The sequence below is a fragment of the Lichenostomus cassidix genome, unplaced genomic scaffold, assembly GCF_008360975.1.
Source record: "Lichenostomus cassidix isolate B80296 unplaced genomic scaffold, HeHo_3.0 HiC_scaffold_47, whole genome shotgun sequence".
Lineage (NCBI taxonomy): Eukaryota > Metazoa > Chordata > Aves > Passeriformes > Meliphagidae > Lichenostomus > Lichenostomus cassidix.
Window position 1 is genome coordinate 1,140,126 of NW_028147553.1, and position 26,204 is coordinate 1,166,329.

A 26,204-nucleotide genomic window follows, 5' to 3' on the forward strand; every position below is an offset into this window, starting at 1 on the left:
AGGGGCACCGCGGACACTGTCGCTGATGCTCCCGCATCGATTTGCTCCCCTCGGGAGCCCCCGACATGCGTTCAACCCCTTTTCCGGGCTTTGCGGGCTTCTACTGCACTCGCGCTGTACGGTAGCAACTGCAGGGCTGCCGGAGCGGAGCGGCGGCGACCCAGGTCAGGTGCGGGGAAGGGGGGGGGGAGGCGGGAGGCACGGTGGACGCGGTAGCCCCGACGGGGAATGGTGGGGGCGCGGCGGCCCCACGAGCCGCGCCGGTGGCGAGGGGGTCGCCGGGGGCGGCCGAAGCCGCCGCGAGGAATGGGGGGGGCACCGCGGCGCCCGGAGAAGCTGGGGACCGGGGCACCTAGAGCTGCCGCGCCAGGGACGTGGGGGACGGGGGGGGCGGCAGCGGCTGGGACCGCGTCAGGAAGCTGGGGGCAGGGCGGCCCCGGCGCCCAGAACCGCGGGGTGGTGGCGGGGGCAACGCAGCGGCACCCGGAGCCGCAGCGGCCAGTATTAGGGCTAGGGAGAACATTAGGGTTACAGCGGGGATTAGGGTTACGGCGAGGATTAGGGTTGGGGCTGGGATTAGGGTTGGGGCTGGGATTAGGGTTGAGGCCGGGATTTGGGTTACTGCGAGGATTAGGGTTGGGGCTGGGATTAGGGTTGCGGCGGGGATTAGGGTTGCGGCGGGGATTAGGGTTACGGCGGGGATTAGGGTTACAGCGGGGATTAGGGTTACAGCGGGGATTAGGGTTACGGCCAGGACTATGGTTGGGGGCAGGATTGGGGTTGGGGCCAGGATTAGGGTAATGGCTGGGATTAGGCTTGGGATCTGGTTAAGGTTAGGGTCAGGGACGGGGTCAGGGTGTGGTTAGGATGAGGGTCACGGTCGGGGTCTGGTTATGATGGGGGTCAGGGTTGGGGTGTGCCTATGGTTAGGGTCTGGGTGGGGGTCAGCGTCTAGTTGAGGTCAGGGTCAGGGTTGGGGCCTGCTTAGGGTCATGGTTGGGGTCTGGTTGAGGTCAGGCTCATGGTTGGGGCCTTCTACGGGTCACGGTCGGGGTCTGGTCGGCATCAGGGTCGGGGTTGGGGCCTGCTCAGGGTCATGGTCGGGGTCTGGTCGGCATCAGGGTCGGGGTTGGGGCCTGCTCAGGGTCACGGTCGGGGTCTGGTTGAGGTCAGAGTCGGGGTTGGGGGCTGCTCAGGGTCACGGTCGGGGTGTGGTTGAGGTCAGAGTCGGGGTTGGGGCCTGCCTAGGGTCACGGTCGGGGTGTGGTTGAGGTCAGAGTCGGGGTTGGGGCCTGCTTAGGGTCACGGTCGGGGTGTGGTTGAGGTCAGGGTCAGGGTTGGGGCCTGCTTAGGGTCACGATCGGGGTCTGGTCGGCATCAGGGTCGGGGTTGGGGCCTGCTCAGGGTCCTGGTCGGGTTCTGGTCGGCATCAGGGTCGGGGTTGGGGCCTGCTCAGGGTCACGGTCGGGGTCTGGTCTGCATCAGGGTCGGGGTTGGGGCCTGCTCAGGGTCACGGTCGGGGCCTGGTTGGCATCAGGGTCGGGGTTGGGGCCTGCTTGTGGCCAGGGTCGGGGTCTGGTTGAGATCAGGGATAGGGGTGGGGCCTGCTTAGGGTCCGGGTTGGGGTATGGTTGGGATCGGGGTCGGGGTTGGGGCCTGCTTGTGGGCGAGGTCGGGGTCTAGTTGGGATGGGGGTCGGGGTTGGGGCCTGCTTGGGGCCAGGGTTGGGGTCTGGTTGAGATCAGGGATAGGGCTGGGGCCTGCTTAGGGTCCGGGTCGGGGTCTCGTTGGGATCGGGGTCAGGGTTGGGGCCCCCTTAGGGTCGGGGTTGGGGTCTGCTTCGGATCAGGGTCAGGCTTGAGGCCTTCTTAGGGTCAAGATTGGGGTCTGGTCGGCATCAGGGTCGGGGTTGGGGCCTGCTCAGGGTCACGGTCGGGGTCTGGTTGGCTTCGGGGTCGGGGTTGGGGCCTGCTTAGGGTCACGGTCGGGGTCTGGTTGGCATCAGGGTCGGGGTTGGGGCCTTCTTAGGGTCGGGGTTGGGGTCTGCTTCGGATCAGGGTCAGGCTTGAGGCCTTCTTAGGGTCAAGATTGGGGTCTGGTCGGCATCAGGGTCGGGGTTGGGGCCTGCTCAGGGTCACGGTCGGGGTCTGGTTGGCTTCGGGGTCGGGGTTGGGGCCTGCTTAGGGTCACGGTCGGGGTCTGGTTGGCATCAGGGTCGGGGTTGGGGCCTTCTTAGGGTCGGGGTTGGGGTCTGCTTCGGATCAGGGTCAGGCTTGAGGCCTTCTTAGGGTCAAGATTGGGGTCTGGTCGGCATCAGGGTCGGGGTTGGGGCCTGCTCAGGGTCACGGTCGGGGTCTGGTCGGCATCAGGGTTGGGGTTGGGGCCTGCTCAGGGTCATGGTCGGGGTGTGTTTGAGGTCAGACTCGGGGTTGGCGCCTGCTTAGGGTCATGGTCGGGGTCTGGTTGAGGTCAGGCTCACGGTTGGGGCCTGCTTAGGGTCACGGTCGGGGTCTGTTTGGGATCAGGGTCAGGGTTGGGGCCTGCTTATACTCAAGGTTGGGGTCTGGTTGGGATCAGGGTTGGGGTCAGGGTCTGCTTAGGGTCACGGTCAGGGTCTGGTTGGGATCAGGGCCGGGGTTGGGGCGTTCTTAGGCTCAAGGTCGGGGTCTGGTTGAGGTCAGGCTCACGGTTGGGGCCTGCTTAGGGTCAAGGTCGGGGTCTGGCTGGGATCAGGGTCAGGGTTGGGGCCTTCTTAGGGTCAAGGTTGGGGTCTGGTTGGGATCAAGGTCGGGGTCGGGGCCTGCTGAGGGTCACGGTCGGGGTCTGGTGGTCATCAGGGTCGCGGTTGGGGCCTGCTCAGGGTCACGGTCGGGGTCTGGCTGGGATTGGGGTCGGGGTTGGGGCCTGCTTAGGGTGAAGGTTGGGGTCTGGCTGGGATCGGGGTCGGGGTTGGGGCCTTCTCGGGGTCGGGGTCGGGGTCTGGTTGGGATCGGGGTCGGGGTTCAGGCCTTCTTAGGGTCAATGTTGGCGTCTGGTTGGGATCGGGGTCAGGGTTGGGGCCTGCTTGTGGGCGAGGTCAGGTTGTAGTTGGGATCGGGGTTGCGATTGGGGCCTGCTTGTGGCCAGGGTCGGGGTCTGGTTGAGATCAGGGATAGGGTTAGGGCCTGCTTAGGGTCAGGGTCGTGGCTAGGGTTACGGCTGGGATTAGGGTTACGGCCACGATTAGGGTTACGGCGACGATTAGGGTTACGGCCGGCATTAGGGTTAAGATTCCTTAGGGTTACGGCCGGGACTAGGGTTAGGATTCCTTAGGGTTACGGCCGGGACTAGGGTTGCGATTCCTTAGGGTTACGGCCGGGACTGGGGTTACGGTCGGCATTAGGGTTATGGCCGGGACTATGGTTGGGGGCAAGACTATGGTTGGGGGCAGGATTGGGGTTGGGGCCAGGATTGGGGTCGGGGCCAGGGTTAGGGTTAGGGCCAGGATTAGGGTAGTGGCTGGGATTGGGGTCAGGGCTGGGATTAGGCTCGGGATCTGGTTATGGTTAGGGTCAGGGACAGGGTCAGGGTGTGGTTAGGATGAGGGTTAGGGTCAGGCTCGGGGTCTGGTTGGGATCTGGGTCAGGATTGGGGCCTTCTTAGGGTCGGGGCCGGGGTCTGGTCGGCATCAGGGTCGGGGTTGGGGCCTTCTTAGGGTCGGGGTCGGGGTCTGGTCGGCATCAGGGTTGGGGTTGGGGCCTGCTTAGGGTCAACATCGGGGTCTGGTCGGCATCAGGGTCGGGGTTGGGGCCTGCTCAGGGTCACGGTCGGGGTCTGGTCGGCATCAGGGTCGGGGTTGGGGCCTGCTTAGGGTCACGGTCGGGGTGTGGTTGAGGTCAGAGTCGGGGTTGGGGCCTGCTTAGGGTCACGGTCGGGGTCTGGTGGAGGTCAGAGTCGGGGTTGGGGCCTGCTTAGGGTCACGGTCGGGGTGTGGTTGAGGTCAGAGTCGGGGTTGGGGCCTGCTTAGGGTCACGGTCGGGGTCTGGTGGAGGTCAGAGTCGGGGTTGGGGCCTGCTTAGGGTCACGGTCGGGGTCTGGTGGAGGTCAGGCTCACAGCTGGGGCATGCTTAGGGTCGGGGCCGGGGTCTGGTTGGGATCAGGGTCAGGGTTGGGGCCTTCTTACGGTCGGGGTCGGGGTCTGGTCGGCATCAGGGTCGGGATTGGGGCCTGCTCAGGGCCACGGTCGGGGTCTGGTCGGCATCAGGGTCGGGGTTGGGGCCTGCTCAGGGCCACGGTCAGGGTCTGGTTTGGATCAGGGTTGGGGTTGGGGCCTTCTTAGGGTCACGGTCAGGGTCTGGTCGGCATCAGGGTCGGGGTTGGGGCCTGCTCAGGGCCACGGTCGGGGTCTGGTCGGCATCAGGGTCGGGGTTGGGGCCTGCTCAGGGCCACGGTCAGGGTCTGGTTTGGATCAGGGTCGGGGTTGGGGCCTGCTCAGGGTAACGGTCGGGGTCTGGTCGGCATCGGGGTCGGGGTTGGGGCCTTCTTAGAGTCAAGATTGGGGTCTGGTTGAGGTCAGGCTCACGGTTGGGGCCTGCTTAGGGTCACGGCCGGGGTCTGGTGGAGGTCAGGGTCACGGCTGGGGCCTGCTTAGGGTCAGGGCCCGGGTCTGGTGGAGGTCAGGCTCACGGCTGGGGCCTGCTTAGGGTCGGGCCCGGGGTCTGGTGGAGGTCAGGCTCCCGGTTGGGGCCTGCTTAGGGTCGGGGCCGGGGTCTGGTGGAGGTCAGGCTCACGGCTGGGGCTTGCTTAGGGTCGGGGCCGGGGTCTGGTGGAGGTCAGAGTCGGGGTTGGGGCCTGCTTAGGGTCAGGGTCGGGGTGTGGTTGAGGTCAGAGTCGGGGTTGGGGCCTGCTTAGGGTCACGGTTGGGGTGTGGTTGAGGTCAGGCTCACGGTTGGGGCCTGCTCAGGGTCACGGTCGGGGTCTGGTCGGCATCAGGGTCGGGGTTGCAGCCTGCTCAGGGCCACGGTCGGGGTCTGGTTGGGATCGGGGTCGGGGTTGGGGCCTGCTTAGGGCCAAGGTCGGGGTCTGGCTGGGATCGGGGTCGGGGTTGGGGCCTGCTTCGGGTCAAGGTGGGGATCTGCTTGAGGTCAGGCTCACGGTTGGGGCCTGCTTGGAGTCCAGGTTGGGGTCTGGTTGGGATCAGGGTCAGGGCTGGGGCCTTCTCAGGGTGAAGGTCGGGGTCTGGCTGGGATCGGGGTCAGGGTTGGGGCCTTCTTAGGGTCGGGGTCGGGGTCTGCTTGGCATCAGGGTCGGGGTTGGGGCCTTCTTAGGGTCGGGGTCGGGGTCTGCTTGGCATCAGGGTCTGGGTTGGGGCCTGCTTAGGGTCGGGGTCGGGGTCTGCTTGGCATCAGGGTCGGGGTTGGGGCCTGCTTAGGGTCGGGGTCGGGGTCTGCTTGGCATCAGGGTCGGGGTTGGGGCCTGCTTAGAGTCAAGGTTGGGGTCTGGCTGGGATCGGGGTCAGGGTTGGGGCCTGCTTAAGGTCAGGGTCGCGGCTAGGGTTACAGCCAGGGTTAGGGTTTTGGTCGGGATTACAGTTGGGCCGGGATTAGGGTTAGGATTCCCTAGGGTTACGGCCGGGACTAGGGTTAGGATTCCCTAGGGTTACGGCCGGGACTAGGGTTAGGATTCCTTAGGGTTACGGCCGGGACTAGGGTTAGGATTCCTTAGGGTTACGGCCGGGACTAGGGTTGGGATTCCTTAGGGTTACGGCCGGGGTTGGGGTTGCGGTCGGCATTAGGGTTACGGCCGGGGTTAGGGTTAGGATTCCTTAGGGTTACGGCCGGGACTGGGGTTAGGATTCCTTAGGGTTACGGCCGGGACTAGAGTTCCGATTCCCTAGGGTTACGGCCGGGACTAGGGTTCCGATTCACTAGGGTTACGGCCGGGACTAGGGTTCCGATTCACTAGGGTTACGGCCGGGGTTAGGGTTATGGCCAGGACTACGGTTGGGGGCAGGACTGGGGTTGGGGCCAGGATTGGGGTTGGGGCCACGATTAGGGTTGGGGCTGGGATTGGGGTTAGGGCTGGGATTAGGGTAATGGCTGGGATTGGGGTCGGGGCCAGGATTGGGGTTGGGATCTGGTTATGGTTAGGGTCAGGGAAAAGGGTTGGGGTTAGTTATCCTGAATGTGGTGGTGGTGGTTCTCCTGAGTGTATGGGTTGTGTCTGTTCTGCTATGTATATGTATAGTCATTGTTGTTCTTACCTTATGCAGCATAATAATGACCACAGTTGTGGTCATTATGATCAGGGTCATTTCATTCTCTTCTAGTACTGCTGATTGCTGTTGACATGGTCCTGGTCATCACAGGGGTGGGTATCTTCATTCATTATGCTGATGAAGGTCCTTGCCCTCCTGCTGCGAAGTGTCTTAATTGTATAGGGGATGAAGATCATAGGGAGCTGCAAGGACAGGGGCAATGGCAATGGCAATGGCAACTACAGTACATGTACTAGTTGCTGTAACGATACTACGGAAGCTAGTTACTGTAGCTATGCAAATTACAGGAATTATGCTAATTAACTCTCAGTATGGTAATCACACTCATGCATAATTAAATCATCCTTACAATGGTAATGATTGTAATTATCCCAGTTATGCTAATGATGTCTCTCATTATTCCAATGGTATGGTATGCATTATGCTAAGTACCCTGACAATGCTGATTACCCTAAATATGGTAATTATCCTAACAACCCCTAATTATGCTAATCATCTCCATTATGCTAACAACCCCTAATTATGTTAACAACTCCCCTAATTATGCTAATAATCTTATTTATGCTAACAACCCCTACTTATGCTCAGTACCCTAATTACAGTAAACAGCTTAATCATGCTAACTACCTTTCTTACACCCACTACCTACATGATCCTGATTACTCTGCATAGCCTAACAATTCTATACATGCCAATAACATTAATGATGCCAAGCATCTGAATAACACTAATGACCTCGTGATGCTAATTACCCCTAATCCTAAGCACTGCAATCACTATTAATACTGTAACAACCCTAACCCTCCACACACCCCCTCCTGACCTCGCCCCCTATTCACTGCACCTGGGCCCCTTTGCAACCCGAACCCTAGACCACGCCCCCTGAACGCACCCCCTAATCGTAACCCTAACCCTGATCCCTTGCACCTGATCCCTTGGCACTGTAGTGTCATGTTACCCTCATCTATACCCTCACTGTAGCCCTAAAACCTGATCCCCTGCACCTGACCCCTTGGCCCTGTTCCCTCACCCTCATGGTGACCCTCATCCTCATCCTCACTGTAATGATGACTCCTGATCCCTACACCTGATCCCTTGTCCCTGCTCCCTCACCCCACCCTCTTCCTCACCCTCGCTATAAGCCTTTTACAGTACCCTATAACCCCTGATCCCTGCACCCGATCCCTTTACCCTACACCCCCACCCTCACCCGCGCTGTACCGAGCATGCGCGATGCCGTGGACTACCAAAATGGCGTCGGCATCGCTCGAGCATGCGCGGTACGGTGGACTACCAAAATGGCGTCGGCATCACTCGAGCATGCGCGGTACCGTGGACTACCAAAATGGCGTCGGCATCGCTCGAGCATGCGCGGTACCGTGGACTACCAAAATGGCGTCGGCATCGCTCGAGCATGCGCGGTACGGACGAGAACCAAAATGGCGCCCGCTTTGCTCGAGCATGCGCGGTACGGACGACGGCCAAAATGGCGTCGGCTGGCTCGAGCATGCGCAGTTGTGACGCGTTCGAAAAGGGCGGCCGCGGGGTATTCTCAGGGGGTTTAGGAACGTACCTGGCTGCCTGAACGAAATGGGCACCCCGAGAGTGCCGCCGCGGCGGCTCGCGAGCCTTGCGGGCTTGCGGGAAAGAGCGGAGGCGCGGCCGGGGCGGGGGGAGCTGCCGAGATCCCTGCGTTCAGGGATACGCACCGGCGCCGTCGGCCGAACGGCGGCCACGCCCCTCGGCGCCCCGGCCCGCCCCTGGCCGCCAAGCCCCGCCCCGGCCCGCCCCTCTCCGCCCCGGCCCGCCGCTCCCCGCCCCTCGGCTCCGAGCCCCTCAAGAGGGGCCCCCCTGCGCCGCCCGCGAGACCCCCGGGAGCACCAGCGGCGGACGAGGAGCGGCGGAGCGGCGGCGGCTACGGTGAGGCAGCGGAAGCTGAGCGCGGGCGGCGGCCGGGCGGCGGCGGGAGCGGAGGGGCCGAGGAGCGACGGAGCACGCCGCGGAGCGCCGGCGGCGGCCCAGCGCCGCCGACGCTCCGGGGCCGGGCGGCGGCGGCGGCGGGAGCGGAGGAGCGGGCGGAGAACGCCGCGGAGCGCCGGCGGCGGCCCAGCCGCCGACGCTCCGCCGGGCGGCGGCGGCGGCGGCGGGAGCGGACGAGCGGCGGAGAACCGGCCGCGGAGCGCCGGCGGCGGCCGAGCGGCGGCGGCGGGGCAGCGGCGGTGGACTGCCGGCGGCGGCTGAGCGGCGACGGCGCTCCGCGGCTGAGTGCCGGCTGCGGCGGAGCTGCGGGAGAGGTGGCGGAGCGGCGCCGGTGGAGCGGCGGGGGCGGCGGCGTGGGCGGCGGCGGCGACGGCGGAGCGCCGGCGGACTGCAGGTGAAGCCGGCGGCGACCCCGGTCGAGAGGCCGGTGGAGGCTGGGGGGTCTGTTGCGCGCAGAGCGGTACAGGTTTCCTGAGTCGCCGGGGGAGCGGCGGGGCCTGCCGCCGAGGGGGGGGGGGCGGCGGCGGCGGCGGCAGCAGCACTCGCCGCCGCCGATAGACAGTGGTGGGGGACCCGCCCGCCAGTGCTGCGTCTCCGGGGAGGGGAGGTGGATGTGCCGGCGGCGGCAGCAGTAGTTTGTTTGCGGCGCAAAGGAAATGGGGACGGCCAGCCTGAGCTGCATCCCCGTGCCGGGAATCTGGGGAGGGGGGGCCACGCCGGCCGCGGCCGCGTCCCGGCGCCGGGAAGGGGGGGGCGCGAGCGGCGGCGGCAGCGTCCCCGCGCCGGGAACGGGACGGGGGGGGCACCGACGGCGGCGGCCGCGTCCCCGCACCGGGTCCTGCGCGCTCGCGGCCCGGCTGCTCGGGTGTCTGCGGCACGGACTGACTGCGGGCTGTGGGGGCTGTCCGGCCAGCGCGGCGCCTAGGCAGGTAAGAAGGAGATACTGGAAAACAGCACGTGCTCCACACTGAGTGGCACACACATACAGGAACGTCGGGGACGATGGAACGGGCAGGGAGTAGAGGACCTGCAGCGGCCGGCCACCACGAGGCGTGGCTGGTGCCGCTGTTCGGGGCGCTCGGGTGGAGGCTGAGCCGGGACGCTGTGCAGGTGGAGCGGCTGCTGCCGGGACGGGAGAGTGCGTAGCCCTGTTGTGTGGGCTCTGGTGCTTTCGGTGTGTTTACCAGGACCTTAAGATGGAATAGTCGGTCCTTTCAGAAAAATGCAGTTTTTGGAACACTATGTACGGCTTTTGGACTTCCGCACAGATGTACGAGCTGTTCGGCTGATGAGCATCACCACCCCCAGAAACACCTGGAGATGGTTACCTGATGAGCATCACCACCCCCAGAAACACCTGCAGACGGTTGCCTGATGAGCAGCAACCCGGTAAGCAGCAGCTGAGTATAGTAATATATGTGATGTATGTATATTCAATAAATTTTATGCATTTCATGTGGATATATGAAATATAGATATTATACATATCATATTTATATGTAAAATGTGTAGTAGGTAATATATATTATCTGTATTGGCTATATCATATGTGATATATATGAAATATTTACAATATATGTTGTATATTATGTTATATATATAATGTATATAATATATATAGTATGTTACGGATTTCCGATATTTTGTATATGTTACTACATGTCTGATGTCTTGCGTAGTATATATACATTTTATTTTTAATATATATTATATGTAGAAATATATATAATTTTGTTATGGAAAAAAAAAAAGACAGGAAAAAAAGGAAAAAGCACGGATGCTAGGGAACAGAGATGCAGCCAAGGTGGCATGCTCCCTTTAAAAAAAAAAAATTACAATTAATTTGAAGGCAGCATGGCAGAGGAAAGTGAAAAGACATTGAGCAAACAAACCAAAAGCACATGGAACCGAAAAATAGAAGGTGGCACGAGCTGTTCGTGAGGAGCAAAGCATTGAAATGAAGGTGGAAAACCAAGGCAAGTAAAAACCATCAGATCTGTACGTGACTGCGGGGGCTAAGGGAATGTTTGTACTTGTCAAAGATGGTAAGTAGGCACACAGGGGTAAGAATGAAGTCATTGTTTCCTGGTTTGGCCACTTCCTTGCTGTTCAAGTGCCTGGTAATGGTATGCAGATGTAGCAGACAGCTAAGTTTTTTACTGTCTGTCTTCTAGACAGGTTTCTTTGAACATCACAAAGTTCTCCGAGGGGAATGCCTTAAAAATGCAACACGGCAGCCTGGAAGGGAGGTGAGTCCGCTCCTACGGCGTCCCGTTGTGCGCAGGTACTGTTTATGAAGGAGCTTATAAGGTTTTGTATAAATGCCTGTGAGGGAAATGATGTGGAGAAGACATACTCAGGCGGTGGGTCCTGTCACTGTCACCTGTCAGTAGGTACGAGAGACAGAAGGAGAGAGAGAGAGAAGAGAAGAGAGGAAAAGAAGATTTTAAGTGGAGCTGCTGGCTTTAAGTGCATACATACACGGCTGTCCCACAAGGTGAGATGAGCTAGGAATAATTTTTCATGCTTGTAATGTGCAAAGCAGCTGTGTGCAGGGAGCCTTTTGGATGGAGTTGTATATGGATGTTTGGTTGAGAAAGATTTATGAGTCTATGACAGAAATCCCTGGAGTGGAATGTGATGTGTATTTCATGTGGATGTTTCGGTGACTGTATTCGTGTGTTTCACAGGGCTGCCTTCATTGCGAGGGTACTGCATCCGTGTGGAGCTACATCTGCTGGCACTGGGTGTGATTGTCAAGGCGGACGTGGAGAAGAAAGTGTCCTGCTGGAGCCTTCACCTCTGGCTGTCCTCTGTACGTGGATAAGGGAAGGTATGTGTCGTGTTTAAAACGTGTCAGAGTTGCCGTACTGCACGGTATGTGTTGCTGAGAAGCGGACGTGGAGCATTTTTGCTTTCATGCCTGTTTAGGTAGTGAGATGGATAAGTGCCAAGACATATGTGTGTGCATACACATCCTTGTGCACAGCGTGTTTACAAGCTTGGTGCAGTAACTGTGGCACCTGTGAGTGATAAGTGACGTGTGCGAGACGTGGGAGGAAGGTACTGGAAAGCGTGGCAGTTCTGTGCGGAAGAAGTGCTACAAAGGTGATGGCCTTGAAATGCAAGGTAGCGGGCTGGAAGTGGGGTGACTGCACTCCTACAGTGGCCTGAAGTGTTCACACAGGGGTCGTGATGAAAGTGAAAACGTGCAGAGGATACCCTCGCACAGTATGTCCTCTCACTTGGATTTCTTTCTAGGTATGAGACGTGAGGAGAGATGAAAAGATGCCAGGAAAGGAAAAAAAAAGAGAGAGTGGAAAAGAGAAGACGTGCGTGCACAGAAAGGCTCACGGAGCTACGGCGGCACTGCGTGGGTCCTGAGGGCACCGTGACGTCAGGTAATAGACCCCGTAGCCACGGGACGGTGGCCGGAGTTGTCCCCCTGGGAAAGTGGGCTCAGTGTGTGGCGGCAGGCTCAGCATCTGTTGCTCGATATGCACTGCTGTGGTACGTGGCCTAGCACTGCGGAGAGTTTGGAATGCATGGAAACAGCCTGTAAGGTGCCTGTGACATAGGAAATGGCAAGCTTATGTCATGTAAGGGTGGGTGAGGCTTCCCACAGCTGAGGCAAAGAGGATAGATGTTTGTGGCACGTGAGCGGAGCTTACGGCAGGTACCCGAAGGCCTCCTGCTTCCCCCTGAGGTGAGGGAGAGTACGTACAAACCTAGTTCCTGCCAGCATGTACGAGCCGGGATCCTGCGAGCGTTTAGTGTTCGCCCACTGCATGCTGAGGCTTGGACCATTCAATTCAGAGGGCGTTTGCAGGCTTTGCCATTATTGCATACACGCCTGTCCCAGACGGTGAGATGGCTGAGAAGTAATTCTCCGTGAATATAAGAAGGTGGCTGACTGTCAGTGCAAAGTATCTGTCTTGAGGGAGGCCTGTGGATGGAGATCTAGAGGAATGATGGAGTGAGGAAGGATGATGAATGTGTGACAACAATCCCTGAAATGGAATGGTATGTGGGTGTTCAGGTCAGTACATACTATGATTACATAGCAAAAAAGACCGTGAGTGGCTTAGTGAGAAAGATCAGGTCTGTCAAATGACAGAGAAGGGGCCAATGAGGGGGTTCCTGATTGTATAAGAGTGTTGGAAAAACTTTAGGAAAGAAGGCAGCTTGAAATGTCTTGCTGACAGGTATGGAAAGGGATGTACAGGGTCAGTGACGGTATTTGTGTCTTTCACAGGGCTGCCTGCATTGCAAGGGTAATGCATCCATATGGAGCAACGTGTGCTGGCACATGTGGGATTGTGAAGGCAGACATTTAGAAGAAAGTGCCCTGCTGGAGCCTTCACATCGGGATGTCCTCTGAGGTGGATATGGGAAGGTATGTTTGGTATTTAAAGAGTGTCATAGTATGCATAGCAGAAGGTATGTATTGGTGAGAAACAAACACAGAGCACCTGAGTTCTCATACATCTAGGGGCAGAGGTTTGGAAGTGAAATAGAGAGGTGCCAAGAGATATTCAGTGTGCATACAGAAAACTATGCAGGGTGCATGTATGAGCTGGATGCAAACATTGTGACACCTGTGAGTTGCAAGTGACATGTCTAAGAGATCGGAGGCAGGTGCCTGAAGGGAATGCAGTTCTGTGCGGACAAAGTCTTACGAAGGAAATGGCTTTGAAATGCAAGGTATCAGGCTGGATGTGAGATGAGTGCACTCATCAGGTAGCCTGTTGTGTTTCCATACTGCTGGTCATGAAAATGACAAGGGTCAGAATGAAATGAGGGGCAAAGGACACCTTCAGACTGTGTGTCCTCTCCCTTTGATTTCTCATAGGTATGAGACACAAGGAGCAAAAGAGGAGAGAAAAGGAGCGGTGGAACAACAGATGGCCGCACAGCCAGGGACAGGAACAAAGCTTTATCGGCACTCAGTGAGTCACCGCAGCATCGTGACATCAATTCATGGACCCTGAAGTGACGGCAGTGTGGCCAGGCCTGTCCCCCTGGGCGAGTGGGGTCGGTGAGTTGCAGCAGGCTCCACATCTCTTGCTTTATATGCACTGCTGTGGTATGTGGCCTAGCACTGTGCAGGGCCCCTAATGAGTAGAAACAGCCTGTAAGGTGCCTGTGACGTGAAAATGGCACGGTTAGTTCATGTGCAGCTGGGTGAGGCTTTGCACGGGTGGGCCAAAGAGGATGCTTGTGTATTGCGTGAGACCGCAGCTTACCGCACGTACCCCGAGGCCTCCCGTTCCGCCCTGAGCTGCGGGACGGTGTGTACAAACCCGGTTCCTGCGGGCGTATCCTCCTCGCCCGCTGCATACTGAGGCCTAGTGGATTTGCTGTGCAGCTGCTGGCTTAGGTCTTAGTGCATACACACCTGTCCCAGAAGGTGAGATGACCTAGGAATAATTTGCCATGCGTGTCATGAGAGGGCCCATTGTCCCTGCAAAGCGGCTGTGTGCAGGGAGCCTTGTGGATGGAGTGATGTATGGATGTTTGCTGGGCAAGGACAAGGAGTGTGCGACAATTATCCCTGAAATGGGATGCTATGTGGATGTTTGGGCCACTACATATTGTGAGTATGTCACAAGAGACCCACGGAGTGGCTTAGTGAGAAAGATGAAGTATGTGAAATGATACAGAAGGGGGCAATGAGGGGATTCATGATTGTATCACTGTGTTGGAAAAGCTGTAGGAAAGACGGCGGCCTTAAATGTCTCGCTGACAGGGATGGGCAGGGATGGACGGTGTCAGTGATGGGATTTGTGTGTTTCACAGGGCTGCCTGTGTCGCAATGCTGCTGCGTCCGTGTGGAGCTACATGTGCTGGCACTGGGTGTGACGGTGAAGACAGAAATGGAGAAGAATGTGTCCTCTTGGAGCATGCAGCTGTGGCTGTCCTACAGATGTGGATATGGGAAGGTATGTGTTGTGTTTCAGAAGTGTTGCAGTTGCCATAGTAGGAGGCATGCATTGCTGAGAAGCAAAAGTGGAGGGGTTGAGGTATTGTACGTGCTGAGGCAGAGATTTGAGAGTGAAAGTGAGAAGTGCAAAGAGATCCTCTGTGCGCATCTAGAGAATTGTGCGAGGTGTGTTGACAGGCTGGGTGCTGCACTTGTGAGATGACACCTGTGATTTTTAAGTGCCATGGGTACGACATGGGAGGTAGGTGTTGGAAAGAATTGGAGTTCTGAACAGAAAGACTGCTATGATGGAAATGGCTTTGAAATGCAACACGGCAGGCTGCAACTAAGTCCACTCCTACAGTGTCCTCCTGTGTGTAGATAGTTGTTTTAATGGAATGTGTGACATTCTGTAGAAATAGCAGTGCACGAATGAATATGCAAAGGAGATGCTCAGACAGTGTGTCCTCTCACTGTCATTTGTTAGTAGGTATAAGGCACAAGCACAAAGCAATGTGAGCGGTCCATGGGTCCCAGGAGCATCCTGAGGTAGGTTGATATAGCCCGAAGTCATGGGCCGATGGCCAGGCCTGTCCCCCTAGCAAAGCAGGGTCAGCATCTTGCAGCAGGCTGCAGCTGTGTGGATATATATGCCATGCTGCAGTGAAAGGCCTATCACTGCAGAGCATGTAGAAGGCATTGAAAGACCCTGTAAGGTAACTGTGACATGAAAATGGCATGTGTGTAGCATGTGGGGCTGGATGAGGGCTTGCACAGGTGGGCCAGGGAGGGTAGATGTTTATGGCCTGTAAGCACAGATGACAGCATGTAGGCAAAGGCCTCCTGTTCCCCCCTGAGCTGGGGGACAGTGGGTAGAAACCTGCTTCCTGCAAGGGTATCCTCTGGACCTGCTGCATGCTGAGGCTTCAACAGCTTGGAGTGCAGCTGCAGGCTTTGACCTCTTGCAGAAGGTGAGATGACTGAGGAATGATTTTCCCTGGATTTGATTAGCTAGCTAGCTAGGTAGGTAGGTAGGTAGGTGGCTGGCTGGCTGGCTGGCTGGCTGGCTGGCTACCTACCTACCTACCTACCTACCTACCTACCTAGGTAACTAGGTGGCTGGCTACCTAGCTAGCTAGGTAGCTAGGTGGCTGGCTACCTACCTACCTACCTACCTACCTACCTACCTAGGTAACTAGGTGGCTGGCTACCTAGCTAGCTAGGTAGCTAGGTGGCTGGCTACCTACCTACCTACCTACCTACCTACCTACCTAGGTAACTAGGTGGCTGGCTACCTAGCTAGCTAGGTAGCTAGGTGGCTGGCTACCTACCTACCTACCTACCTACCTACCTACCTAGGTAACTAGGTGGCTGGCTACCTAGCTAGCTAGGTAGCTAGGTCACCTAGCTACCTAGGTAGCTAGGTGGCTGGCTACCTACCTAGCTAGGTAGCTAGGTGGCTGGCTACCTACCTAGCTAGCTAGCTAGGTGGCTAGCTGGCTGGCTGGCTGGCTAGCTAGCTAGCTAGCTGGTTGGCTGATTGGTTGGCTGGCTGGTTGGTTGGCTGGTGGGTTGGCTGGCTGGCTGGCTGGCTGTCAGTCAGTCAGTCAGTCAGTCACAGCAAAGTAGCTGTCTTAAGGGAGACTGGTGAATAGAGGTGTATATGAATGTTTTGGTGAAGAAGAATGATGAGTACGTGATAACCCTCCCTGGAATGGAATTGTACGTGGAGGTTTCGGTCAGGAAGTACGAGGAGTATGGAACAAGAAAGCCTGGGAGCAGGTAAGTGAGAAGGATGAAGTAGGTGTATGGGCTTAGAAGAAGGCACGGATGGGGTTATGGATTGTAGAAGAGGCTTGCAAAAGCTGTAGGAAAGAACGTGTCTTGAACTGTCTCGGTGACAGGGAACGGGCAGGGATGTACAGGTTGCAGTAACAGTATTTCTGTGTTTCACCAGGTTGCCTGTATTACAAGGGCACTACATCCATGTGGAGCTCCATGGGCTGGCACGTGGTTTGAGTGTCAAGGCAGAAATGGAGAAGAATCTGTCCTGGGGAAGCGTGCAGCTCTGGCTTTCCAAAGTATGCTGATATGAGAAGGTATGTGTTGTGTTTCAAAAGTGTTGCAGTTGCTGTAGCAGGAGGCATGCATTGCTGAGAAGCAAGCATGGAACACTTGAATTTGGGTACATGTTGAGGCATAGATTTGAGAGTGAAAGAGAAAAGTACAAAGAGATACTGTGTGCACATAGGGAGAGTGATACTGTATGCACATAGGGAGAGGTGTACAGGTCGTGTTTACAGGCTCGGTGCAGTAATTGTGACACCTGTGAGGTGTAAGTGGCATGTGCAAGACACGGTAAGACATGTCTAGGAGGTCGATGTTGCAAAGAATTGCAGTTATGAGCAGAAAGGCTGCTACGAAGGCAATGGCTTTGAAATGCAGGACGGCAGGCCCAAAAGTGATGGAAATCCACTCCTACAGCGCCCTCTGGTGTCGAGGTAGTGTTTCTGATGGAACTTGGGACGTTCTCTAGAAATACCTGGGAAAGAATGGATGTGCAAAGGAGACCCTGGCAGGTTGTATCCTGTCACTGGCAACTGGTCTTAGGTTTGAAAGAGACAAGGACAGAGAGGAAGAGAAAAAGAGGAGAGGAGGGACAGGTAGGGCCACAGGAACAAACATGGACAAAGCAATGTGAGCGGTCCACAGGTCCCGGGGCCATCCTGAGGTAGGTTAATATAGGCTGAAGTCATGGGTCGATGGCCAGGCTTGTCCCCCTGGCAAAGCAGGGGCAGCATCTTGCAGCAGGCTGCAGATGTGTGGATATACATGCATTGCTGCGGTGCAAGGCCTAGCACTGCAGAGCATGTGGAATGCATTGAAACACCCTGTAAGGTAACTGTGACATGAAAATGGTATGGTTATGGCATGTGGGGCTGGATGAGGATTTGCACAGGTGGGCCAAGGAGGGTAGATGTTTATGGCCTGGGAGCCCAGATGACAGCATGTAGGCAAAGGCCTCCTGTTCCCCCCTGAGCTGGGGGACAGTGGTTACAAACCTACTTCCTGCAAGCATATCCTCTTTGCTCGGTGCACGCTGAAGCTTAGACCATTTGGAGTGCAGCTCCAGGCTTGGACCTCTCACAGAAGGTGACATGACTGAGGAATAGTTTTCCCTGAATGTGATCAGCTAGCTAGCTAGCTAGCTAGGTAGCTAGGTAGGTAGGTGGCTGGCTCACTGTCACTCCATGAGTGAGTAAGTGCAAAGTAGCTGTCTTGAGGAAGACTGGTGGATACAGGTGTATATGAGTGTTTAGGTGAAGACGAATGATGAGTACGTGATAACCCTCCCTGGAATGGAATTGTACGTGGATTTTTGGGTCAGGAAGTAGGAGGAGTATGGAACAGGAAAGCCTGGCAGTGGGTTGGTGACAAGGATGAAGTAGGTGAATGGGCATAGAAGGAGGCACTGAGGGGGTTATGGATTGTAGAGAAGTGTTGCAAAAGCTGTAGGAAAGAATGTGGCTTGAAGTGTCTCTGTGACAAGGAACATGCAGGGATGTACAGGTTGCAGCAACAGTATTTCTGTGTTTCACCAGGTTCCCTGTATTACAAGGGCACTACATGCATGTGGAGCTCCATGGGCTGGCACGTGGTTTGAGTGTCAAGGCAGAAATGGAGAAGAATCTGTCCTCAGGGAGCATGCAGCTCTGGCTTTCCAAAGTATGCTGATATGAGAAGGTATGTGTCACATTTCAAAAGTGTTGCACTTGCCACAGCAGGAGGCATGGATTCCTGAGAAGCAAGCATGGAACACTTGAATTTTGCTACATGTTCAGGCATACTTTTGACAGAGAGAGGGAAAAGTACAAAGAGATACTGTGTGCACATAGGGAGAGTGATACTGTATGCACATAGGGAGAGTTGCACCGGTCATGTTTACAGGCTGGGTGCAATAATTGTGACACCTGTGAGGTGTAAGTGGCATGAGTAAGACACGGTAAGACATGTCTAGGAGGTCTATGTTGCAAAGAATTGCAGTTCTGAGCGGAAAGGGTGCTACGAAGGCAAGGGCTTTGAAATGCAGGACGGCAGGCCCAAAAGTGATGGAAATCCACTCCTACAGCGCCCTCTGCTGTCGAGGTAGTGTTTCTGATGGAACTTGGGACGTTCTCTAGAAATACCTGGGAAGGAATGGATGTGCAAAGGAGACCCTGGCAGGTTGTGCCCTGTCAGTGGCATCTGGTCTTAGGTTTGAAAGACACAAGGACAGAGAGGAAGAGAAAAAGAAGAGGGGAGGGACAGGTAGGGCCACAGGAACAAACATGGACAAAGCAGTGTGAGCGATCCACAGGTCCCGGGGCCATCCTGAGGTGGCTTAATGTAGCCTGAAGTCATGGGTCGATGGCCAGGCCTGTCCCCCTGGCAAAGCAGGGGCAGCATCTTGCAGCAGGCTGCAGATGTGTGGATATACTTGCATTGCTGCGGTGCAAGGCCTAGCACTGCAGAGCATGTGGAATGCATTGAAACACCCTGTAAGGTAACTGTGACATGAAAATGGTATGGTTATGGCATGTGGGACTGGATGGGGATTTGCACAGGTGGGCCAAGGAGGGTAGATGTTTATGGCCTGGGAGCACAGATGACAGCATGTAGGCAAAGGCCTCCTGTTCCCCCCTGAGCTGGGGGACATTGGGTACAAACCTACTTCCTGCAAGCATATCCTCTTTGCTCGGTGCACGCTGAAGCTTGGACCATTTGGAGTGCAGCTCCAGGCTTGGACCTCTCACAGAAGGTGACATGACTGAGGAATAATTTTCCCTGGATGTGATCAGCTAGCTAGCTAGCTAGCTAGCTAGCTAGGTAGGTGGCTGGCTCACTGTCTGTCCGTGAGTGAGTAAGTGCCAAGTAGCTGTCTTGAGGAAGACTGGTGGATACAGGTGTATATGAGTGTTTAGGTGAAGACGAATGATGACTATGTGATAACCCTCCCTGGTATGGAATTGTACGTGGATTTTTGGGTCAGGAAGTAGGAGGAGTATGGAACAGGGAAGCCTGGCAGTGGGTTGGTGACAAGGATGAAGTAGGTGAATGGGCATACAAGGAGGCACTGAGCGGGTTATGGATGGTAGAGAAGTGTTGCAAAAGCTGTAGGAAAGAATGTGGCTTGAAGTGTCTCTGTGACAAGGAACATGCAGGGATGTACAGGTTGCAGCAACAGTATTTCTGTGTTTCACCAGGTTCCCTGTATTACAAGGGCACTACATCCATGTGGAGCTCCATGGGCTGGCACGTGGTTTGAGTGTCAAGGCAGAAATGGAGAAGAATCTGTCCGGGGGGAGCGTGCAGCTCTGGCTGTCCTAAGTATGCTGATATGAGAAGGTATGTGTCACGTTTCAAAAGTGTTGCACTTGCCACAGCAGGAGGCATGGATTCCTGAGAAGCAAGCATGGAGCACTTGAATTTTGCTACATGCTCAGGCATAGATTAGAGAGTGAAAGAGTAAAGTACAAAGACATACTGTGTGCACATAGGGAGAGTGATACTGTATGCACATAGGGAGAGTTGGGCAGGTCGTGTTTACAGGCTCGGTGCAATAATTGTGAGACCTGTCAGGTGTAAGTGGCATGAGTAAGACACGGTAAGACATGTGTAAGACGTGGGTGTTGCAAAGAATTGCAGTTCTGAGCAGAAAGGGTGCTACGAAGGCAATGGCTTTGAAATGCAGGACAGCAGGCCCAAAAGTGATGGAAATCCACTCCTACAGCGCCCTCTGCTGTCGAGGTAGTGTTTCTGATGGAACTTGGGACGTTCTCTAGAAATACCTGGGAAGGAATGGATGTGCAAAGGAGATGCTCACACGCTGTGTCCTGTCACTGGCACGTGGCCTTAGGTTTGAAAGACACAAGGGCGGAGAGGAAGGGAAAAAGAGGAGAGGAGGGACAGGTAGGGCCACAGGAACGAACAGGGGCACTGCAATAGGAGCAGTCCATAGGTCCCGGGGGCATCCTGAGGTGGCTTAATATAGCCTGAAGTCGTGGGCCGATGGCCAGGCTTGTCCCCCTGGCAAAGCAGCATCAGCATCTTGCAGCAGGCTGCAGATCTGTGCATTTATATGCAGTGCTGCCGTGAAAGGCCTAGCACTGCAGAGCGTGTGGAATGCATTCAAAGACCCTGTAAGGTAACTGTGACATGAATATGGCATGTGTGTAGCATGTGGGACTGGATGAGAGTTTGCACAGGTGGGCCAAGGAGGGTAGATGTTTATGGCCTGCGAGCAGAGATGACGGCATGTAGGCAAAGGCCTCCCGTTCCCCCCTGAGCTGGGGGCAGTGGGTACAAACCTGCTTCCCGCAAGCGTATCCTCTCGGCCTGCTGCGTGCTGAGGCCCGGACGACTTGGAGTGCAGCCACAGGCTTTGGCCTCTCACAGAAGGTGACAGGAATGAGGAATAATTTTCCCTGGATGTGATCAGCTAGCTAGCTAGCTAGCTAGGTAGCTAGCTAGGTAGGTGGCTGGCTCACTGTCACTCCGTGAGTGAGTAAGTGCCAAGTAGCTGTCTTGAGGAAGGCTGGTGGATACAGGTGGATATGAGTGTTTAGGTGAAGACGAAGGATGACTATGTGATAACCCTCCCTGGAATGGAATGGTACGTGGATTTTTGGGTCAGGAAGTAGGAGGAGTATGGAACAGGAAAGCCTGGGAGTGGGTTGGTGACAAGGATGAAGTAGGTGAATGGGCATAGAAGGAGGCAATGAGGGGGTTGTGGATGGTAGAGAAGTGTTGCAAAAGCTGGAGGAAAGAATGTGCCTTGAAGTGTCTCTGTGACAAGGAACATGCAGGGATGTACAGCTTGCAGCAACAGTATTTCTGTGTTTCACCAGGTTGCCTGTATGACAAGGGCACTACATCCATGTGGAGCTCCATGGGCTGGCACGTGGTTTGAGTGTCAAGGCAGAAATGGAGAAGAATCTGTCCTCGGGGAGCGTGCAGCTCTGGCTGTCCTAAGTATGCTGATATGAGAAGGTATGTGTCACGTTTCAAAAGTGTTGCACTTGCCACAGCAGGAGGCATGCATTGCTGAGAAGCAAGCATGGAGCACTTGAATTTTGCTACATGCTCAGGCATAGATTAGAGAGTGAAAGACAAAACTACAAAGACATACTGCGTGCACATAGGAAGAGTGATACTGTATGCACATGGGGAGAGTTGTACAGGTCGTGTTTACAGGCTCACTGCAGTAATTGTGACACCTGTGAGGTGTGAGTGGCATGTGTAAGACACGGTAAGACATGTGTAAGACGTGGGTGTTGCAAAGAATTGCAGTTCTGAGCACAAAGGGTGCTACAAAGGCAAGGGCTTTGAAATGCAGGACGGCAGGCCCAAAAGTGATGGAAATCCACTCCTACAGCGCCCTCTCGTGTCAAGGTAGTGTTTCTGATGGAACTTGGGATGTTCTCTAGAAATAACTGGAAAGGAGTGGATGTGCAAAGGAGACCCTCACATGTTGTGTCCTGTCAATGGCATGTGGTCTTAGATTTGAAAGACACGAGGACAGAGAGGAAGGGAAAAAGAGGAGAGGAGGGACAGGTAGGGCCACAGGAACGAACACAGACACAGCAACAGGAGCGGTCCATAGGTCCCGGGGGCATCCTGAGGTGGCTTAATATAGCCCGAAGTCTTGGGCCGATGGCCAGGCCTGTCACCCTGGCAAAGCAGGGTCAGCATCTTGCAGTAGGCTGCAGATCTGTGGATTTATATGCAGTGCTGCCATGAAAGGCCTAGCACTGCACAGCATGTGGAGTGCATAAAAAGACCCTGTAAGGTAACTGTGACATGAAAATGGCATGTGTGTAGCATGTGGGGCTGGATGAGGGCTTGCACAGGTGGGCCACAGAGGGTAGATGTTTATGGCCTGTAAGCACAGATGACAGCATGTAGGCAAAGGCCTCCTGTTCCCCCCTCAGCTGGGGGACAGTGGGTACTAACCTGCTTCCTGCAAGGGTATCCTCTGGACCTGCTGCATGCTGAGGCTTCCACAGCTTGGAGTGCAGCTGCAGGCTTTGACCTCTTGCAGAAGGTGAGATGACTGAGGAATAATTTTCCCTGGATTTGATCAGATAGATAGCTAGCTAGCTAGCTGGCTGGCTGGCTGGCTGGCTGGCTGGCTGGCTACCTAGCTGGCTGGCTGGCTGGCTAGCTAGCTGGCTTTGTGGTGGTGGTGGTGGCTGGCTGGCTGGCTGGCTGGCTACCTACCTACCTACCTAGCTGGCTAGCTGGCTGGCTGGCTGGCTGGTTGGTTGGTTGGCTGGCTGGCTGGCTGGCTGGCTGGCTGGCTGGCTGGCTGGCTGTCAGTCAGTCAGTCAGTCAGTCACAGCAAAGTAGCTGTCTTGAGGGAGACTGGTAAATAGAGGTGTATATGAATGTTTTGCTGAAGAAGAATGATGAGTACGTGATAACCCTCCCTGGAATGGAATTGGACGTGGAGGTTTGGGTCAGGAAGTAGGAGGAGTATGGAAGAAGAAAGCCTGGGAGCAGGTAAGTGAGAAAGATGAAGTATATGAAATGACACAGAAGGGGGCAATGAGGGGATTCATGATTGTATAACTGTGTTGGAAAAGCTGTAGGAAAGACGGCGGCCATAAATGTCTCGCTGACAGGGATGGGCAGGGGTGTACGGTGTCAGTGACGGTATTTGTGTGTTTCACGGCACTGCCTGTGTTGCAAGGGTGCTGCATCCCTGTGGAGCTACATGTGCTGGCACTCGGTGTGATTGTGAAGGTGGAAATGGAGAAGAATCTGTCCTGTTGGAGCATGCAGCACTGCCTGTCGTACAGATGTGGATATGGGAAGGTATGTGTTGTGTTTCAGAAGTATTGCAGTTGCCATAGTAGGAGGCATGCGTTGCTGAGAAGCAGAAGTGGAGGGGTTGAGGTATTGTACATGTTAAGGCAGAGACTGGAGAGTGAAAGCGAGAAGTGCAAAGAGATCCTCTGTGCGCATCTAGAGAATTGTGCGACGTGTGTTGACAGGCTGGGTGCGGTACTTGTGAGATGACACCTGTGATTTGTAAGTGCTATGTGTAACACATGGCAGGTAGGTGCTACAAGGAATTGCAGTTCTGAACAGAAAGAGTGCTACGATGGAAATGGCTTTGAAATGCAACACGGTAGGCTGGAACTGAGAGAAGTCCACTCCTACAATGTCCTCCTGTGTGTAGATAGTTGTTTGGATGGAATTTGTGACATTGTGTAGAAATACCACTGTAGGAATGAATATGCAAAGGAGACCCTCAGACAGTGTGTCCTCTCACTGTCATTTGTTAGTAGGTCTAAGGGACATGAACAAAGCAATGTGAGCGGTCCATGGGTCCCAGGAACATCCTGAGGTAGGTTAATATACACTGAAGGCATGAGCCAATGCCCCAGCCTGTCCGCATGGCAAAGCAGGGGCAGGGTGTTGCAGCAGGCTCCAGATGTGTTCAGGTATATGCAGTGCTGTGGTGCAAGGCCTAGCCCTGCAGAGGGTGTAGAATGCATGGAAAGACCCTGTAAGGTAGCTGTGACATGAAAATAGCATGGTTATGGCATGTGGGGCAGGTTGAAGGTTTGCACAGATGGGCCAAAGAGGATAGATGTTTATGGCCTGGAAGCAGAGGTGACAGCATGTAGGCAGAGGCCTCCTGTTCCCCCCTAAGCTGGGGGACAGTGGGTACTAACCTGCTTCCTGCAAGGGTATCCTCTTGGCCAGCTGCATGCTAAAGCTTGGAGCATTTGGAGTGCAGCTGCAGGCTTGGACCTCTTGCAGAAGGTGACATGAATGGGGAATAATTTTCCCTGGATGTGAACAGCTAGCTAGCTAGGTAGCTAGGTAGGTAGGTAGGTAGGTAGATGGCTGGCTGGCTGGCTGGCTGGCTGGCTGGCCAGCTGGCTGGCTGACTCAGAGCAAAGTAGCTGTCTTGAGGGAGACTGGTGGATACAGGTGTATATGAATGTTTTTTTGATGAAGAATAATGAGTACATGATAACCCCACCTAGAAGAGAATTGTACGTGGAGGTTGGGGTCAGGAAGTACGAGGAGTATGGAACAAGAAAGCCTGGGAGTGGGTTGGTGACAAGGATGATCTTGGTTGGTGACAAGGTGAATGGGCATGGAAGAAGGCAGTGAGGGGCTTATGGATTGTAGAAGAGGCTTGGGAAAGCTGTAGGAAAGAACGTGTCTTGAAGTGTCTCAGTGGCAGGGAACACGCAGAGATGTACAGGTTGCAGCAGCAGTCTTTGTGTATTTCACAGGGTTGCCTGTATTGCAAGGACACTACATCCGTGTGGAGCTCCGTGGGCCGGCACTCGGTGTGATGGTCAAGGCGGAAATGGAGAAGAATCTGTCCTGGGGAAGCGTGCAGCTCTGGCTGTCCTAAGTATGCTGACATGAGAAGGTATGTGTCATGTTTCAAAAGTGTTGCACTTGCTGTAGCAGGAGGCATGCATTGCTGAGAAGCAAGCATGGAGCATTGAATTTGGGTACATGTTCAGGCATAGATTTGAGAGTGAAAGGAAAAGCTGCAAAGACATACTGCGTGCCTTAGGGGGGAGACTTGTGCAGGTCGTGTTTACAGGCTCGCTGCAATAATTGTGAGACCTGTGAGGTATAAGTGGCATGTGTAATACACGGCAAGACACATGTAAGAGGTGGGTGTTGCAAAGAATTGCGGTTTTGAGCAGAAAGGGTGCTACGAAGGCAATGGCTTTGAAATGCAGGACGGCAGGCCCAAAAGTGATGGAAATCCACTCCTACAGCGCCCTCTCATGTCAAGGTGGTGTTTGTGATGGAACTTGGGACGTTCTCTAGAAATACCTGGGAAGGAATGGATGTGCAAAGGAGTCCCTGGCACGATGTGTCCTGTCACTGGCATGTGGTCTTAGGTTTGAAAGACACAAGGACAGAGAGGAAGAGAAAAAGAGTAGAGAAGGGACAGGTCAGGCCACAGGAACTAACAGGGACAAAGCAATAGGAGCGGTCCATAGGTCCCGGGGGCATCCTGAGGTGACTTAATATAGGCTGAAGTCATGGGCCGATGGCCAGGCCTGTCCCCCTGGCAAAGCAGGGGCAGCATCTTGCAGCAGGCTGGAGATGTGTGCATATACATGCATTGCTCCAGTGGAAGGCGTAGTACTGCAAAGCATGTGGAATGTACTGAAAGACCCTGTAAGGTAACTGTGACATGAAAATGTTTTCTTTATGGCACGTGGGGCTGGATGAGGGTTTGCACAGGTGGGTCAAGGAGGGTGGCTTTTTATGGCCTGGGAGCAGAGATGACAGCATGTAGGCAAAGGCCTCCCGTTCCCCCCTGAGCTGGGGGACAGTGGGTACAAACCTACTTCCTGCAAGCATATCCTCTTTGCTAGGTGCATGCTGAAGCTTGGAGCATTTGGAGTGCAGCTGCAGACTTTGACATCTTCCAGAAAGTGACATGAATGAGGAATAATTTTCCCTGGATGTGATCAGCTAGCTAGCTAGGTAGGTAGCTAGGTAGGTAGCTAGGTAGGTAGCTAGGTAGACGGCTGGCTGGCTGGCTGGCTGGCTGGGTGGGTGGCTGGCTGGCTGGCTGGCTGGCCAGCTGGCTGGCTGACTTTCAGTCAGGCAATGCAAAGTAGCTGTCTTGAGGGAGACTGGTGGATACAAGTGTATATGAATGTTTTGGTGAAGAATGATGAGTACATGATAACCCAACCTGAAATAGAATTGTACGTGGAGGTTTGGGTCGGGAAGGAGGAGGACTATGTAACAAGACAGCCTGGGAGTGGGTTAGTGACAAGGATGAAGTAGGTGAATGGGCATAGAAGGAGGCACTGAGGAGGTTATAGATTGTAGAAGAGGCTTGAAAAAGCTGGAGGAAAGAATGTGCCTTGAAGTGTCTCGGTGACAAGGAACGTGCAGGGATGTACAGGCTGCAGCAACAGTCTTTGTGTGTTTCACAGGGTTGCCTGTATTGCAAGGACACTGCATCCGTGTGGAACTCCATGGGCTGCCACTCGGTGTGAT

The 26,204-nt window shown here is 55.2% G+C and overlaps 2 long non-coding RNA genes across 2 annotated transcripts in view; both read left to right on the forward strand.

The window, feature by feature from the left end:
- LOC146422086 (uncharacterized) overlaps nucleotides 1-13,174 on the forward strand; it is a 43,497-nt gene extending 30,323 nt beyond the window's left edge. The window contains exons 2-3 of the long non-coding RNA XR_014848371.1: nucleotides 10,927-11,069; nucleotides 13,089-13,174. This is a non-coding gene — a long non-coding RNA (uncharacterized LOC146422086). The remainder of the gene's footprint in view (nucleotides 1-10,926; nucleotides 11,070-13,088) is intronic.
- A 7,904-nt stretch (nucleotides 13,175-21,078) lies between these two features.
- Nucleotides 21,079-26,204, forward strand: part of LOC146422087 (uncharacterized) — a 31,222-nt gene continuing 26,096 nt past the window's right edge. Inside the window, exon 1 of the long non-coding RNA XR_014848373.1 lies at nucleotides 21,079-21,188. This is a non-coding gene — a long non-coding RNA (uncharacterized LOC146422087). The remainder of the gene's footprint in view (nucleotides 21,189-26,204) is intronic.